The sequence below is a fragment of the Artemia franciscana genome, chromosome 7 (assembly GCF_032884065.1).
Source record: "Artemia franciscana chromosome 7, ASM3288406v1, whole genome shotgun sequence".
Lineage (NCBI taxonomy): Eukaryota > Metazoa > Arthropoda > Branchiopoda > Anostraca > Artemiidae > Artemia > Artemia franciscana.
The window spans coordinates 25,095,898-25,115,197 of record NC_088869.1 but is presented as its reverse complement, the minus strand read 5'-3'; positions in this window follow the sequence as shown (position 1 = coordinate 25,115,197).

Sequence of the window (19,300 nt, the reverse complement as noted above, 5' to 3'; positions counted from 1 at the left end):
ATTTAGTTTTCACTTTGAAAGAGATCTATTTTTTTTACAAGTTTGAAGCATAAAAGTGTCAAATATATTGGTCTTTCGTATTCAAAATTAAATTAAGACTATTGAATTAAAAATTTATTGATTTTCTTAATCTTGGTTTTATTGTTTTACTTTGAACAAACTGCTTTGATAATGTGTTACTTTTTACAAACACTGAGTCTAAAGGCATTAAATAATTTGGTGTTTTATAAACGAGTTTAAAACTGTCGATATTGTTAAATAATATCTGTCCAACGCTTCAGCATTGCTCAATAGAACATAATGATGGGTGTTTATATCTTAGTTTTTTTAAGTAGGCTATTGTTTTGTGTATTTTTTTGTAATTACTTACTTTTTTCTTTTTTATACACTTTTACTTTAATTGTCATACTTTTTCCATTGCCTTTAGAAAAATGTTTGTCTCTAAGCTTCATTAAATAATAATAAAAAAATTCAACGGAAAGTAAGGAGGAACATTAGAACTTAAAACAGACAGAAATTATTACGTATATGAGGTGGTTACCCCCCCCCCCCCTCTACACCTCCCTCTTCACTCTACAGTTTTTCGGCACTTAAAAAAAAAGTTACTTATTGTTCTAATTAAACGACCCTTGTGTTTCAGGAGTAATTTTTTAAGAATTTGGAATAAACTTGAATTTTAGCATAAAGAGCGAGATGTTGAGGAGGATCAATCCCCCTCATATATATAATAATTTCAGTTCGTTTTAAGTTTTAATGTTGCTCCAAGCTTTCAGTCGGAAAACGCGTTTTTTATTTAATTTCTGATCGTTCTTTAAATAACGCCAGGATATCTGGCTCAACCTCCACGGAAAAATCCCTCTCCCCACAGAAATATCCTTTGGACAATTCAATCCTGGTAAATATTTTATCCCGGATAATTAACTTTAATTTCTCCACGTGTAAAACTGAATCCATAAAGAGAAAGCAAGACATATAAAGAAATTTCGTACTGGAAAATTCAACCGGTGTAAAGTTTCTCCTGAAACCCTCACCCCCTGGAAACTTCCCTCTCCATGGAAATCCTCCCCGTGCAAAATCCTCCCAGAAGGAAACACATCCTCCCCTCCCCAACAGAAAAATGTACGCATTCTTCCGAATAACAAATACTATACGTAAACAATGGGCACAATTTTATAACTTAAAACCTCTCCCAAGGGTCTGAAGGGTTTTTTTTTACCTCCAAAGACATATTTATTGTGCCTTTCAGCTATGCTGAACAAAATATCCATCTCAAAATTTTGATCAAACGATTTGCGGAAAAAAACTGGCATGGGAGGGAGCCTAGTTGCTCTCCAATTTTTTTGGTCAATTAAAAAGGGCACGAAAACCTTTCATTTCGTTATAATCAGCCCTCTCTCAACGTTGTACGTCTCTCAAGGTAAGGCAGGCCATCATCAGCCCCGCCAGGAAATTTCTTTGAGGTGACAAATACTGCTTGGAACTTATTTTTCAGCAATTTTAGATGGTAATATTTTTCTTTTTCTATTTATATGAAATACTTCAATGTATTTAAACAAATGTATGTGATGTATTTATCGATAAGTGAAAACTATCGCAGAAGTTGTGATGGCTTCAGTTATGTAGAGGATCAAAAGTCTCATAGAATTTCCATCCATATTTTTGCACCCTTAAACCTTCAACCTCAAATATTTCATGCTAATATTTTTGTCTAGGACACTCAGACCTTGGATACTCTAGTATCCAGGAGCGTTGCTCCAACATTTTTATTGGGGGGAGGCAAGAGAAGGTCAACACAAGGTAAGTCAGGGGCTATGGGATATCCTTCAGGGGAAAGGGCCGGGCGGATGGAAAATTTGTGAAAAACACGAGCCTGAATGTGTTTTCAAGATGCATTAAAGTCTGTTTTGGGAAATTGTATTAAATTGAATAATGAACATACAATTAAAAAAGTAAAGAGGCATATGCTTGCCCTAAGTCAAGTGGTACTGTAAAAAAGTTACCACTTAGCAAAGACACTACTTAGTTAAATTCAGAACATTGAACAATACATAATAAATAATAAACATACATTAAACAAACATAAAATTAAAGTACTGGTACTCGGCTTCTACTAAAATTAAATAAAAAGTTTTTTCGGCTGAAAGTAAGGAGCGACATTAAAACTTAAAACGAATAGAAATTATTATGTAGGTGAGGGGGCTCGCCCCCTCGTCAATACCACGCTCTTTACGCTAGGGTTTGAATTTTCTCCCAATTCTTTAAGAATTCCTCATGAATCACAAAGGCCGTTTAATTAGAATAAATAGCCAAAAGAATTAAAATTAACATGTACAATTCATTTTGATTATTCAGGTACGGTAAGCCAAAATCAAAATTTGCATTGATACAAAAACGTTCAGAAATTAAATAAAAAAATTGTTTAACTGAAAGTAAGGAGCGACATTAAAACTTAAAACGAACAGAAGTTATTCCGTACATAAAAGTGGCTGTCCCCTCCTCAATACCTTGCTCTTTACGCTAAAGTTTGACTCTTTCTCGCAACGCTACTTTTTAAAACAATAAAAACTTTAGCGTAAAGAGCGAGGCGTTGAGGAGAGGACAGCCCCTTTCATATACGGAATAATTTCTGTTCATTTTTAGTTTTAATGTCGCTTCTTACTTTCAGTTAAAAAAAAACTTGTTTTTTATTTACTCTCTGAACATTTTTTAACTAATTCAGGTTCGGTTTTTGCTCAAAGTACATGAAAAAATAAAACAAAATTTGATTAATAATTTTGGCAGATTTATTCCGGATATGAAGGGTTATCCCTTCCTTATTACTTTGCTCTTTACGCTAAAGCTGTTAGCATTAAAAAAAAAGTTTCCTAATTTATTTCTGTGGAGCTACAGAGCCAGCTAGTCAAGAAGTTAAGAACCACATGTTTTCTCTGTGGTAATTGACTAAACCACAGATTTTACTGCTGATACGCAGCTAGCTATCAGCGTAGTAATTTTTAGTGAGAAAGATTTAAAACTGCATGTCAAATTATGGACATGGTTCAGTGGAGCGATGGATTGGCTGAGCGTCTGATTCCCTAGTAAAATATTATTGGATCTGCTTCAGAACTTCTGAAAGCCACGGTGCCCCACATCTTGAAAGTGAAATGCTGTTACCATCTCATTCTCTTATGTTCATCCAATGCATGCTTATCCCTTCCCAAGACAGTAGAAGACTTTGCGCAAAATATTTATGACCACTTTTCTAGAAGTGTTTTCAGGTAAGACAAGTGTGCCGAAACTCAGGAGCTCTACCAATGCAAAGCACACTGAATTCTTTCACCAGAACAGACCCGTTGGTTTATTTTTCATGCCTGCGTAAAGAGGCTTATTGAGGAACAGGTTGCTCTTATTCATTATTGCGCATAAACCGCACTCAACCACCAAAATATAACAAATAACTATCTTTTTGACATATCAAAGCAAGTTGATTGGACAAAACAGAGACATTCTCTGAATTTATGGACCATCTTAGCCTCTCCAAAAAGTTCAATAGAGTTCTCAATCCAGTCCCCCGCTTATTCATTCCCTAAGGGCAAGTGTCAGAAAAACTACGAATGATTTCGCGCCTAACTTTCTAGGAATGGACTACATTTGTAGTGTTGATTCGTTACCTAGCTGGATCCTTACCATTCCATCGAGTATGTGCCGTTAAATCAGGCGTATGTGGGAATAGCTGCATCCGATTAAAGAATTCAAAGATGCTCGAGAGCCACGTGATAACAGAGCCACGTGATCTCCTTTACCAGTCTTTTCGTTGATACTATATAGTTCAAATTAAGCAAATCAAAGACCCGTTCAAGTTTAATGGCGAGACTTGTGAAATTTTAGCTTTAGTTTAACCAAGGAATGAAAAAATTTAAAGCCTAAATGTATAAAACCATTATTTGTGAGATTTTCTGTTCTAACAGAAAAGTATTCCTTCCAGAAAACGGAGGTAGAATGGAGGTCACAGGCAATGACTGATGAAAGTAAGCTTCATTTGCGAGATGCCTAAGTTGAAGAACTGTCAGTGGAGCAGTACTGGAAGAAGATATTTGGTCTGAAGACTTGCAGTGGCGATATTAAGTACCCAAAACTGCTGAAATGCATATCGTTGATCTTCTCATTACCTTATAGCAATTTTCCAGATGAGTGTTTGTTGAACCTTCTGAAATTGATCAAAAGACACCCGAAATTGTCTCGAGAACGTCAACCTAGTTTCACTTAATCGTGTCAGTTACTGGTTGGAAAACGAAGCTAAAACTTCATTAACTGTCTTGATACCGGAAGCTGTTGCTGGCCTGAAGACAAATACGAGGGCAAACGCTACATGTAACGAAGTTGGTGAGGTGGCACTAATATGAACTTCATATATATACTCTCATACCCTCTTTAGTGTAAAAGATGTTACATATTATCGTTATCTGAAATAAAAATTAACAACTTAACGCTGCGAGGTTCTTTTCATCCAAATTCTGTGGAAATTTTGGGCAAAATACCCCTTTTTTTTCTAGGAAGGGGAAGAGAGAGAAATCTGACCGTAACACAAGGAATGCTAGGAAAACTTAGGTAATCGAAATCAAAAAGTGAAAGCACTGAAAAAGGCATAGCCTTTCTTTGTACCTCGTTGTACACCAAACAAATTACTAGCCTCACTTCCTACTTTAACCACAGCAATATTATTCTCGTTCATAGCAATAATCATTTTAATATTTTTTTCTGGTATAGTATACAAAGACAAGACCTTAACAATTTTCTTTTTTTCCATAAACCAATTAGAATACCAGTTTGGAATCTATATAACTGAAACTAAACGGATCTGATAATCGAATCATATCTCAGTCATCAATAGAAAAGTGAAAAGTTAATCCTGTCCCCGCCCTAAAACCACGCTGTTCGTCTCTTAAAACCTTAGATACAGCATCAGTCTAGGTAGTTCATCAGTCTAGTTCATCAGTCATCAGTCTAGTTTACTCTAGGTATCATCATGCTAAGTGATTAGCTTCCATACAGAAGCCAAGTTAATGCCTCTCTAATTACTACACTAACTCTTATTTTCTTTTATAGTAAAGCTGTTAAATTTTAATTCTATAAAATCACTAGGTACTTCTTATTTTTCAGAAATCCTATCCGTAATTTTCTGTAATTTATCTCCAATTTTGCAACCACCATATTCAAAAATTTATTTTCTGCGCTATTTGCTCTTTAGGGTCTATTATTTATTAGTCATTATAGTATTGGCTCTAAGTCTTCACAAAATGCATTTCTCTTCAATTTCAAATTGTTGGTTCTTTTTCATATTATTTTATAAGAACTTATCATGGCCTAGCAAATTCTTACAAAATCTCTTGTTAGCACTTTCCTTGTCACTATTTAGGGCCCTGATTCTACCCATAAGTAGGACAAGTCCAAACTAGATACTTCTTATTGATTTTTCAAAATGTCAAAACAATATTTTATTACCAATCGGTAAAGTATTTTGCCAGTCAATAAAGGGCATCATCCAGCTGCATCTTCTAGATCTTTGGTGATTTTATCCATGACCTCTGTTTCATATATACTCAATTGATGCCCTCTGACGCCTCTAATTTAATGCCCTTTCTACTTCCCTTATGTTTTTCTTATTCTCGTATATCCTGTCCCTCAATATCTTCATGTACAAACCCCTCCTGTCTTTTAACAAGCTGAAAGGGTTGTCGCTAATATTGCTAGCTCTGACATCCCCCTCCCCCCGCCAAAATATCTACTTCTGCTTCGTAAACTATTTTTGTAAAACTATTCATTCCCCACTGTTAAATTCTAAGATCTCCAGTTTTGTATTCAAATCGTCTAAAGTTCTAATTTTTCTAAAGTTCTAAATTATCAAAAACTATCATCCTCTTTCTATTGCTTTCAAGAAGAAAGTAAACAACCCTGATCGAGTCAGATCCCATGATCTTACAAGATTCGGACTTTTGCAATACGCTATTTTTAGAGTTGTTATTTAAGTAATTTTTTTTTTAATATTTAAGGTTTTTTTTCTGTCTGATTACACACTTTGGGCAACTTCTTTGGATAATCGAAGTACCCACAGATATTCTGTACACATTGGTGTACTGTTATGCCATCTATATAACCTTTTTTCTCGAGCACCTAGATATACAATTAAGATCCGAGATTTTAGATATCTTTAAGCGTCTTGGGGACCTAAATTAGTAAGCTGCTGCAGCTGCTTCAACTTTAAATTCAAAGAGACCTGATCTAGGTAATAATGAACAAAATTTTATATATAAAATTTTATTAAAAATTTTTATAAATTTTTTAAAATTTATAAAAGTTTTAGTTTTACCACTTTTCTGATTTGCGAGTACATTGTCTTGACTGATGCATTGCAACGCTGACTGGCCAAGATCCATGCAGCGTTATTTTGCACTCGAAGAAATTGAAGTTTAACGTCGGACTATGAAATAAATAAGGGGATATTTTGTTTTAGGTTTCACTAATTTATTCGTAGGATTTCGTTTTGTTTTAAGATTGGCCAATTATATGGCTTCATCGATATTAATTTAGGATTTAACATCGCCCTTTAAGCTTCATTTTGAAATTTTTCTTCTGAGAAAATATTGTAAACACAAGTATCACAGATGCCAGAACGAAACGTTCTTATTCTTTCCACAAACGCAAAATAAACATAAAAAAAAATAAAGGTCTATTAAGCTAAAACTTCACTTTCTACAATTGCACGCTATTTAGATCACTCAAGAAAAAAACAGATAGGAAAGGACAGGTGACGTTGGGTAACGAAAAGATTGATTAGGTGATCAGCTTTATTAACCTTAGTAGTATTATTAGTAAAGACAGCGGGAATAGTGAAGATATTAAAAGAAGAATAATCAAGGCTCAGGTTTTTTTTAACAATTAAAAAAAAAAGTTCGGAAGAATAAGAAGATATGTCTGCAAACCAAGATTAGAATATTTGAAGCTACAATGATAATAGTGGTCAAATATGATTCTGAAGCATGGGCGCTCCAAAAGTGGGTGAAGATTTGCCAGGTGTTTTCCAGAAAAATTGCCTAAGGTTTGCTCTGGGTACCAGGCTGACTGACTGTATTTCAAACAGTAGACTGTAAAAAAGAGCGTGGTTCAACCCACTATCTAGGGCTACAATTAGAGAAAGGTTGGGATGGCTAGGGCACGTTCTGTGGATGAAGGATGACAGATTGCTGAAGATTGTCCTTTTTGGCCAACCTTATAGGGTGAAATGGAAAGCAGGTTGTCCATGGCTGGGGTAGTAGGATGTCATAAAGAAAGATTTAAGGGAAATCGGAACTTCCTGGGAGGTTGTAAAGTGGGAGGCTTTAAATAGGTAGGGATGTAGGAGGAGCTTGCATAGCAGTATTAGCCTCAGGCGCCTTTGTGCTGCGGTGAGCTGTTAATAGTTGCAGTAGTAAGTGGAATATCATTATTTGAAGTATTTGTCATTATTTAAAAAAAGCTTTTACGCAGTTTTAGGAAAATAATAAAAATTAAAAATATCGTCTAATCCCTTTCCCCAGACAAGGGGATTAGTGTAACTAACGATGAAGGGAACATAAACTCAACCCTATTTATAATAATTTAGCTGAGATAAGGTCAAAACCTCAAATATTTGAAATAACGACATTCCATACATTTTGTCAAAAAAGTTTGAACCTTATAAAAAAAAGGTCAAGATGAAATAAACTTTGGGAAAAGTCAACAAGCTTCGGCTAGATTAGCAAACGAAAAGATTTATCAAATGACTTATCAGATTCATCAGAAAAGATTTATCATATTTAATTCATCAAATACAATAAAGTTTTGTCGACCTGTTTTATTTCTTTCTTTTTCTTGTTCTTTATTTCTATTTCTTTGTTTTTTTAATTTAGGGCACATGTGGTTTTTTCAAATAAATGGGCTATCTCAATTCGCTACATACCACTATCAAAAAGACAACCAGCTTTTTCCTGATTTGTTGTCTTGTGTTATAAAGTTGAATTGTCATACTGAACGTTAATAAGAAGTGAGATTTTGTTTTGTTTTCATTTGTTCATGTAATACCGTGTGTTCCTTTTATTTTCTTTGTATTTTCTTAGGTTAGTATTTTTCCCATCGATAAAGGCTTCCAGACTTGAATCCAAAATATTTCGATGTTTATTATTGTTATTGGGAAAAATGCCTTTTTATTAAATTTCGTCCATTGTCTCATTCCTTCTTTTCTATAATTTTCATTTCATTGTAATTGTAGCTGGAATTTAAATGCTTTTTGAAAAGAGCTACCTATTTCAAATAAAAAATAGTCTATAGGTGCCGCTTAATTGAATTATTCATTTTGATTTTTTTGCAGTGTTGAGCTATAACTCTACATAGGATTTTACTAAAGTGCTGTTCGTATGTGGGTTTAGCTAGAAATCAATGCATAAGCATAATCATTTTGTACCAGCCACAATCAGCTTCCTTCTTTATAAGCAGCCCTGATTGTTCCAAAGGATAATGTCAAGACATTGAAAGTGGAGTCAGCTCCTGACTCCGGTGAAAATCCACTTTTTGAAATTCAGGGGGAGGGTATGGCAGTTTAGCCTTTTTTGTAAAATCAAGTTTTCCGATGAAATCGTCAAAAAAGTCATTTTTCAAAGAAAATACCTAGAACAGCAATTTTGAAAATAAAAGAGGTGGGCAAACAAATCTCGAAGAGGCAAATGCCCCCCCAACTTTTCCTGTTGATGTTGCACTAATATCTAGCTAAGCGCTCATAAGAATGAGGCTTTAACGGCATAGAAAATCAAATTTGCAAATTCTATATTATTTTATATTTTATTTATATTATATTATTATATTATTTTATAATTCTGTATTATCTTATAGAGGACCTGACAAGACTTCTTGCTACTTCATCGACATATAGAATTACAAATTGATAATCTAATTAGGCAATTTTCATGTTAATTGATTTATCAATGCTGGCAATAAGATTAATGTTGACAGTCATGCAATTTGATTTCTATTTAGATTTACAGGTTTATATTGAAAGTCTTACTGAAAAGTTAAAAAAATCAGCATTCAGTTCCAATATTATCACAAAAATAAAAATTTTACCAAGAACACAAACACAGAGGAATTCATAAGCGGAATAAGGAGTTTTGAAAACTTGTTGAACAAATCAAGCTACTCAAAGAAAATAACCAATTAATTTTGTCTAACAGTTCGTGGCAACGAACTGTAAGTGAGGAGCGACCCGGCTCAATAGTAACGAAACTCTAAGATACGGAATTTTGATACCAATAGAAATATCAGTAAATTGGAGTTTTATGCTGATTTCAAATATATAAGTTTCATTAAGTTTTGCATTACCCATCAAAGGTTACTAGCCTGAGAAAATTTGCCTGATTTTCAAAAAAGGAGAAAACAGCCCTTAAAGTCATAGAATCTTAATATTTGTTTGCCAGAAGAAAGATCACGGATGCGTGTTTTTTTTTTGCTTTTTTTTCCAGGGGTGATCATATTGACCCAACGGTCCTCGAATGTCGGTGGAGGGATCATTCAAACGGAAATTAAAAGTTCTAGTGCCCCTTTTAAGTGGCCAAAAAGATTGGAGAGTAACAGGGCCCCCTTCCACGCCCATTTTTTACCCTAAATATTCTGATCAAAATTTGAGATAGCCATTTTGTTCAGTATAGTTGAGAGATCAAATAATTATGTTTTTAGGTGTAAACTAACCCACCCACCCCCCTACAGTCCGTGGGGAGATGCCTGTATGTTATGAAATTCGCCCATTGTTAACGTATAGTATTTTATATTGGGAAGTGTGCAGACAATTTTTGGGGAGGAGGTTTGTGCTTAGAAATGGGATATCTTCATTGGAGAGGGAAATTTCTAAGGAGTGAATATTCCAGGGGAAATATTACACTGGGGGTTTTGACAGAATTACTATACAAAATTCTTTTCAATTGTTTTACATTCATATTAATTTATAATTTATAAATCTAAATAATTATAAAATTAATTTATATTATAATATAATTATACATTATGTTATATTATATATATTATATATATATATATAATATATATATATATATATATATATATATATATATATCTATATATATCAAAATAAGTTGTCTGTCTGTGGATGTGTGGATGGATGTGTGGATGGATGTGTCAGGTGACGTCACCTGAAAAAACTGGATTAGGTGACGTCAAAACTGAAAAAACTAAAAAAAGGCAAAAACTACAAAAAAAACTAAAAACTAATAAAAAAAATAAAAAAGCTAAAAAACTAAAAAAACTATAAAGGTAAAAACCAATAAAAAACTAAAAAAAAAACTGAAAAAACTAAAAAAAGGCAAAAACTACAAAAAAAAACTAAAAACTAATAAAAAAAGTAAAAAAGCTAAAAAACTAAAAAAACTAAAAAAACTAAAAAAAGGTAAAAAACTAAAAAAAATAAAAAATAAAAAAAAACTAAAAAAAAGGAAAAAACTGAAAAATAAGCTAAAATAAAGGTAAAAACCAATAAAAAACTAAAAAAAAAAAGGAAAAAACTAATAAATGACGACACTCAAAGAGAAAGCGACCAGGACAAAAAACTAAAAAAAAAGGCAAAAACTACAAAAAAACTAAAAACTAATAAAAAAAATAAAAAAGCTAAAAAACTAAAAAAACTAAAAAAAGGTAAAAAACTAAAAAAACTAAAAACTAAAAAAAAAACTAAAAAAGGTAAAAACTAAAAGAACTAAAAAAGAAAAAAATAAATGACGACACTCAAAGAGAAAGCGACCAGGACAAAAGGAATGTTCGATTAGCAATCAACAAAGCACCGGGACACAGGGAGTATAAATGACGACCAGGACACAAGTAAAAAAAAAAATTAACAAAACTAAAAAGAAGGTAAAAACTACAAAAAAACTAAAAAGAAAAAAAAACTAAAAACTAATAAAAAAACTAAAAAATCTAAAAATCTAAATAAACTAAAAAAGAAAAAAAAAGGAAAAAAATAAAGGAGAAAAACAAAACTAAAAAACGAATGTATATACAGACCGGTACACCGGGATACAAATGACGACCGGGACACAGGGAATATAAATAACGACCGGGACACAGGGACACAACTACAACGGGGACACCGGGGGAAACAGGGGGATATAAATGACGACCGGGACAAAAAAACTAAAAAGAAATAAAAACTAAAAACTAATAAAAAAAACTAAAAAATCTAAAAATCTAAATAAGCTAAAAAAGAAAAAAAAAGGAAAAAAATAAAGGAGAAAAACAAAACTAAAAAACGAATGTATATACAGACCGGGACACCGGGATACAAATGATGACCGGGACCCGGGACACAGGGAATATAAATGACGACCGGGACACAGGGACACAACTACAACGGGGACACCGGGGGAAACAGGGGGATAACCTGACAATCTATTTATATGCAAAGACAATGGGACAGCAAAGAATGTTGTATATTCGCAAGTTTTACGTAGTTAAAACCATATATATATATATATATATCTATATTCACAGGTGGGACATAGGGACACAACTACAATGGCGCGTAACTATTATGGCGCGTAACGACTTACGCGCGCGGGGGGGCTTGGGGGGGGCGCGAAGCGCCCCCACCAACTAGGTGTTGGGGTGGCGCGAAGCGCCACCCCAACAGCTAGTATATATATATATATATATATATATATATTAATATATATATATATATATATATATATATATATATATATATATATATATATATATATATTAATATATATATATATATATATATATATATATATATATATATATATATATATATATATATATATATATATATATATATATATATATATATATATATATATATATAATATATATATATATATATATTAATATATATATATATATATATATATATATATATATATATATATATATATATATATATATATATATATATATATATATATTAATATATATATATTTATATATATATATATATATATATATATATATATATATATATATATATATATATATATATATAAATATATATATATATATATATATATATATATATATATATATATATATATATATATATATATATATATATATATATATATATATATATATATATATATATATATATATTATTTTATTAATTAATTTTATTTTATTAAATATATATATATATATATATATATATATATATATATATATATATATATATATATATATATATATATATATATATATATATATATATATATATATATATATATATATATATATATATATATATATATATATATATATATATATATATATATATATATATTAAAATTCATATATAATTTATAATTCATATTAATTCACGGCAGTTTGACCGTGGAGTGGATCATCCTTAGAGGGCGATTTTTTTAATAGAGAATTTTCTACGGGGCTATTTCTTACGTGGAGATGTTTCGGGGTAATTTTCCAGGGGCTTTTTTCACATCTTTTGTTTTCTGGGAAACAATTTCTGCAGAAGGGGGCATTTCTGGAGTGATAAAGAAACCGAATAGAGATTAAAGTCTTATTCAAATGAAAGAATACAAAGGAGAATTTTTCAGGGTGAATCGTCAGCAAGCAATTTTACAGTGAAGGGAGATTCTCAGCAACGATAAAACTGTCTGGACGGAATCTGACGGGAGGGGGGTACACTTTACGTTGGATGAAATTTCAACGAAGGAATTTTCCGGGAGAGGGAGGGGCATATTTCATAGAGGGTGAGGCAGATTTACCGGCATTATTTGAAAAACAAGCAGAAATTATTCCACATATGAAGGGTTGCCCCTACCTCAATACTTTATTCTTTACTCTAAAGCTTGACTATTTACTAAAGTTGAAACACAAGGACCGTTTAATTAGATTAGGAAACTTTTTTAAAAGTGCTAATAGCTGTAGCGTAAAGAGAAAGGTATTGAGGAGGGGACAACCCTTCATGTTCAGAATAAATTTGCCAAAATTAATAATCAAATTTTGTTTTATTTTTGCATGTACGTTGAGCCAAATTTGAACCTGCATCAGTTGAAAAACATTCAGGAAATAAATAAAAAACAAGTTTTTTTTAACTGAAAGTAAGAAACAACATTCAAACGTAAAACGAGCAGAAATTATTCCGTATATGAAAGGGGCTTTCCTCTCCTCAACGCCTCGCTCTTTCAGGCCAAAGTTCTTATTGTTTTAAAAAGTAGAGTTATGACAAAGAGTTAAACTTTAGCGCAAAAAACGAGGTGTTGAGGAGGGGACAGCCCTTTTAATATGTGAAATAATTACGTATTATTATATAAGAATTATTATGTATGAAATAAGTTTTAATATCACTCCCTACTTTCAGTAAAAAAAACTAGTTTTTTATTTATTAAATATTTTAACGAGGCTGCCAAAATGTTCTTTCAATTGGCAGTATGGTTTTTGAATCCTATATTTTAAACCGTAATTTGTGTTCTGAGAATTCGAAGTTTCACAATCCAAATTTAGGATCTCGTAGGATTCACAAGAGTCTAAACTTCCCCTGATTTGTCCTAATTTCCTGTCCCGGGCTTCTGTGCGTTAAAAAAAAAAAAAAAACAACTCACGGCTGTCTGACGGAGAATGCAAAACCTCAGCTTCCGGTTCTTATTCTGTTATTCTATTTTCCACAAATTGAGCTTTTTGAGATGCCCAAAGTGCGCTGGATGCCTGAGCAGAATCATTGGATCCTCTCTCTTCTTCGCACAGCTTGGCTTAAAAATGGCTGGCAGTTGCCTTATAAAACTCACCGATTTGTCGGTATAAAACATGAATCTGGCTCTTCTCCAACCAGAACTGTTAATTAAGATCGTTAAAACTTGTTGTATATTAGCTAGAAAATCAAAAGACGCTTTAAATATAGGTATTATCAGTTTCTCACGAACTGCTTAGCTTTTTCTAGATGAAGGAAAAAAAAAGAGAAAATGAGGCTGAGCACTGGATTAAAAAGTACTGGATCTTGTTTTCAACTGTTCATGCTATGGACTTGCACTACTTCGAAAGTTTTTGGATTACTTTTTATTGTAACTTATTCGTTTTCCTTATGCTTTTTTATTCGGATTCATATATTTATCAAAATGTTTTACAAGAAAAATCAACCAAGAAGGCATCTTGACAAACAAGGTCATCAGATTATTCATCATGCATAAAGGACAGCTGATATGATAATTGGCAAGATATTTCAATAATGAAAGCCAGGAATTCGTTGTAAATGGTTGGCAAATATTTATAACTGCAAAATGAATAAAAGGGAGCATGAGATCACAGCTTTAAAAACGTAAAGGTAAGCAGGACCATGACTGATGAGGGGGGATACCCCCCCATGATTTTGTCACTCGGAAAAAAATCAAGTCGGTAAAATCATGGCACTTCGCGCCACAATTTTTCCGACACCGCTAAAATTCTTTGTTCGGTTCAATAAAGACCACGAAAGTAATGACATGTCATCTACAGAAATTTCGAAATTGGCCGATAAACCCAGCAGTTTCACCACCTCATGCCGTGATTTTACAGATGGTGCCACAATTTTCCAATTTCGTTAAATATACAGCATTAAAATAGTAAAATGATATGTACCGAAATCTGAATCTCGGTTGGTAAATGCAGCGGTTTTACCAACTAGAGCAGTGATTTTACGTACTATATTTCAAACAGACATTATGCTAATTTTTGAAAAAATGCAGTCGGTGAAATCTCTTGCTCCCCCTCCCCATCCCCCAAACATTTCGACTAGTAACGAACCTGAAGTAGCACACCTAAACTTAGCAAGATATTGGCATCGGATAACTGTTTCCGAAGTTTCAATTTTTATGGCCAGACTATGGAGATGTTTTTCAAAACTAAAACAAATATACATAGTACAAATCAATGGTTTATATTTTATAAATAAATACTGTTTCTGATTGTTTTGTTAGGAAAACGCTACTATTTGCACTTGGCTGGTTAATTTTACCGTTGACCCACCATAAACTGTACACTGTTATAATATATGCGCAATTTATTGAGATACAATTTTGAGTTTGACTGTATGTGGTTGTTTGTCCTTTCTTTTTATTCTTCTAGAGAATGTTCATTTTTTCAAGGATTTTGAAAAATCTCCCGATATATAGATAAAAGACAACGCTCTAGCGTTGCCCAGCCTCAGGGGCATCGCTGGGGGGACAAAGGGGTAGTTGCCTCCACCCAATAATTTGGAGAAAAAATTATTATATATCCGATACCGCTTGACTGTCCGGATATGGACCCCTCTTGCTCCCCCCTCCAATGAAACAGAGGACATTCACCCCTGTCTAGCCTATAGTAAACAGTCATAATATTTCAATGTACTTTTTTTCCAGAGCCACTTCCTATGGAAGAGGCCGTAGAAAATTTGCAGGGGACTCATTTGATTGGAAATTGAAAGTCCTTCTGCATTTTAAGAGTAAAAATTAATTCGGTTGCACCCATCTCTTTTTAGCTCCCTTTCCCCCAAAGACATGCAATCAAAGTTTTGAAATAACCATTTTGTTTAAAATTGTCTTAAGATCAAACAATTATGCTTTTGAGGGTGACATGACCAACTGTAACGCCTGGGGTGAGGGCTTTGGTTATGCAAGGTACCCATTGGTTACATATAGTGTTTGTTATTATCAGAAGCAACGCTGTAGCGTTGTCTGTAGTATAGAGCCATGATGCTCTAATGTATTATTAATATTTTTTTTACCTGGAGCTCCTTCATATGGAAGGGATTGCCATATAAACTTATGAGGGGGCTCATTTGTTTGGAAATTGAAAATTTTAGTGCCTTTTTAAGAGTCAAAAGTGATTGAAGTGAAATCAACCCCCTTCACAGGCTCTTTTTCGCCCAAACACATCCGATCAAAATTTGAGATCAGCATTTTGTTCCAAATAGTCGAAAGATCAATCATTTGTGCCTAGAATTGACATAGCTCCCCATAAACCCCGGGCCACGGGTTGTAAATTATGCAGGTCTTCCATTGATAGCGTATATTTTTTTTTTTTTTTTTTTTTTTATTTGCGAGAAGAGGGTATATTTGATCCTTGGTCTCCAGAACTGCTAGCGCGTTAAGGTGAAACTTTAAAAAAAAATGTAAAGAGGGGTATCGTAAAAAATCAAAACCCACTATATACATTCCGGTTGTCAAAAGGGCTTATCAGTAATATCTAAGGAACGGCTAATGGTATTAAGTCGAAATTTTCAGTGTATGCCGAGGGGAATGCTGAAGAACGATTGGAAGGCAAACATCCCCCTAGCTCTTTTTAAATGTCCCTCCTCTCAATACTGATCTAAGTTTTTTTTTTCATAATAGTTAAAAGGCTCAATAACTATGCCTCCAGAGATTCCATGCCTCCACAGCCCCGGGGCAAGGATTGTAAACCATGTAATTTTCCCATTATTTACATGTAAAATTTATAACTAGGGAAAGTGGGAACATTTGGATTCTGGTTGTTTCCGAAAAGGCTAAGAATATTGAGGTGAAAATTTGCGGAATATAGAGGGGTATGTTAAACTAAACCAAAAGATAATATGTGAATCCAGTTTATCAAAAAGACGTATCTGCAATATCTGAAGAATGACTGAGGGTATTAAGTTTAAGGTTTCAGGACATATTGGGGGGGATGTCGAAAATTGGTTGGATGACAACCAGCCCATCCCTTGAGCTTTTTAGCCATTCTCTTCCGAAGACATCTGATCAAAATTTTGATATAGACATCTTGCTCAAATAATCTAAAGGTCAAATAACTATACCTTCAGGGATGACAAAACTTGCCACAGCCACTGGGTCAAGGGTTGTAACTTATGCAAGCTGCCCCCTGTTTATATATAACATTGGTTATTGGGAGAAGGGAGCATGCTTAATCCTGGGTTCCAAAAATGTTTTGAATATTAAGGTAAAACAGTCCGAAAATGCATTTTGACAAAATCGAAACGCACTATATGCAAGATAGATGTCAAAAGGGTGTATCATCAATATCTAAGGAACAGATGTGGGTATTAAGTTGAAAGTTTCTTGAAATCTTGAGGGAGATGTTGAAAAATGATTGGAGACCCCTTTTTTCCCAATGTCGTCCGATCAAAACTTTTAGATAGCCATCTTGTTCAAAATAGTTGAAAGGTCCGATAACTATACCTTTGGGAATAGCATGACCCCCAACAGCCCCTGGGGAAAGGGATGGAAGCAAAGAAATTTTCCCATTATTAATGTACAGTATTTGTTATTGGGCAGTATACAGGTATTTTGGGGTAAGGGGATTTTCTGCTTGGCAGATATTCTACGGGGAGAGTTGTCTATGAGGAGGGAAGTTTCCCTGGGTGAACTTACCATGTAAAATTTATATTGGGGGAATTCTCCAGAATTACTGTACGAAATTCTTTAAATATAAATAAATTTGTCTTTACCGACTCAATTTTACATCTGGGGATGTTCTAGGAAAATTTTCAGCTGGCTTGGAGGTTTCAGGAAAACTGGGTATAGGAATTTTCCGTGGGAGAAATTTTCCGTTTAGGAATTCCACAGGAAAAATTATTATGGGGGGATTTCCTCTTTCAACTTTCCACTAGGGTTGGGGAGATTTCCAGAGAAAAGTTTCCACGGAGGAGGGGGTTTTTGGCATATTCGAAAAACGATCAAAAGTTAAAGCCTTTTAATGAAAGTATACTAAGAGAATTTTTCAGGCAGAATTGTGCACAAGGAGTTTTCCAGAAAATTTCAGCAAGGATAGAATTGTCCATGGGTGTTTTTTATATTTTTCGGGTGTCATTTACGTGGGAGGAACTTTACTAACAACTGCTTCAAATGATGCTACAGTCGCCATTTCTGATGTACTCCCAATTGATTATAGGGCAATTGAAGTGTCCATCTTTCGTTATTAAAAAATTGTCCTAGCTTCTGGCCAAATTTCTCACCCCCTGTATTTTCATTATTTCACCATTCTTCTGAACTTACTGAAGAAGTATTCATACTGAAAAAGTAGACACTTAATTTTGGGCAAAGACATTATAAAACAAAACAAAAATACCGCTCCCTCTGTTGCTGTTCCGCCTGCCGTTTTGACCAATACAATACATCATAAGTGGCATGCTAGGTTTGAGAGTTCTCTCAGTAGCTGGACGATGATTTTTTTTTGTAATGAGGATGACCTAGTATCTCTTAAGAACTTCAACCCGTCTCCTTACTTAACCCAATTTATAACTGGTCCTAGCCACTTCAACTGTCTCCAGCATAAAAGTGGGAAAAATGACATTCCACTCTGCTCGTGTGGTGGTGTTGAAAGTTGTTATCGCTCCTCTTTGAATGTACAAATTATTCTTTTCCTCACTCGGTTTTGATAAGATGTATAAATGAGCTGTTAATCTTCTTTTCTTTCAATTTCTATTTACTTAGTGTTTGTAAACTTATTTGGTTCCTAGTAATTTAATTTCTTATTGACACGGTCTGATTTGATAAGTGTTCTTCGTTGATTTCTAAAGTGATCTAAAGTGATGCGAACTATTTAGTCCATGGTCCCTTTTCTCCCCTCCTTTTTAATCTGTATTTTGTTTATTTTCTGTATTCTGTTGTGTTTATTTCTCATTTCTATTAGTGTCAGTTTGCATTTTTGTAGTTTTAGATGTGAAATACCGGGTTTCCGGTTCAGTCAAACAGTTCGTGGTAAACTCTAAAAAATCGAATTTTGATGCCAATAGTTACATCAAAAGAATCGCATTTTAATGCTGATTTTAAATATACAAGTTTCACCAAGATTAGTTTTACAGGTCAAAAGTTTACGTGGGAGGATCTTTCCATGGAGGAACTTCTCAAGGGGGAAGAGACTTTCAATGGAGGGGGCGCAGGATTTTTCGTTATTTGAAAAAACAATGAAAAAATAAATATGAAAAGTTTTTTCTACTGAAAGTGAGGAGCAGCATTAAAACTTAAAACGAACAGAAATTATTACGCATGTGAGGGGTTCACCTCCTCCTAATACCTCGCTCTATACGCTAAAGTATTTTTAGTAATTTCAACTATTTATTCTACGGCCTTTGTGATTCAGGGGCGATTCTTAAAGAATTGGGACAAAACTGAAGCTTTAGTGTAAAGAGCGAGGTATTGACGAGGGGTGAGCCCCCTCATATACGCAATAAAAACATATACGAATATAGAACTTCGCTACGTAAGTTAATTCGTAAGTTACGTATATTTTTTACTTATGAAAACATTAGTAAAAAATTAAAAGTTATAGTTGCCTTTTTAAG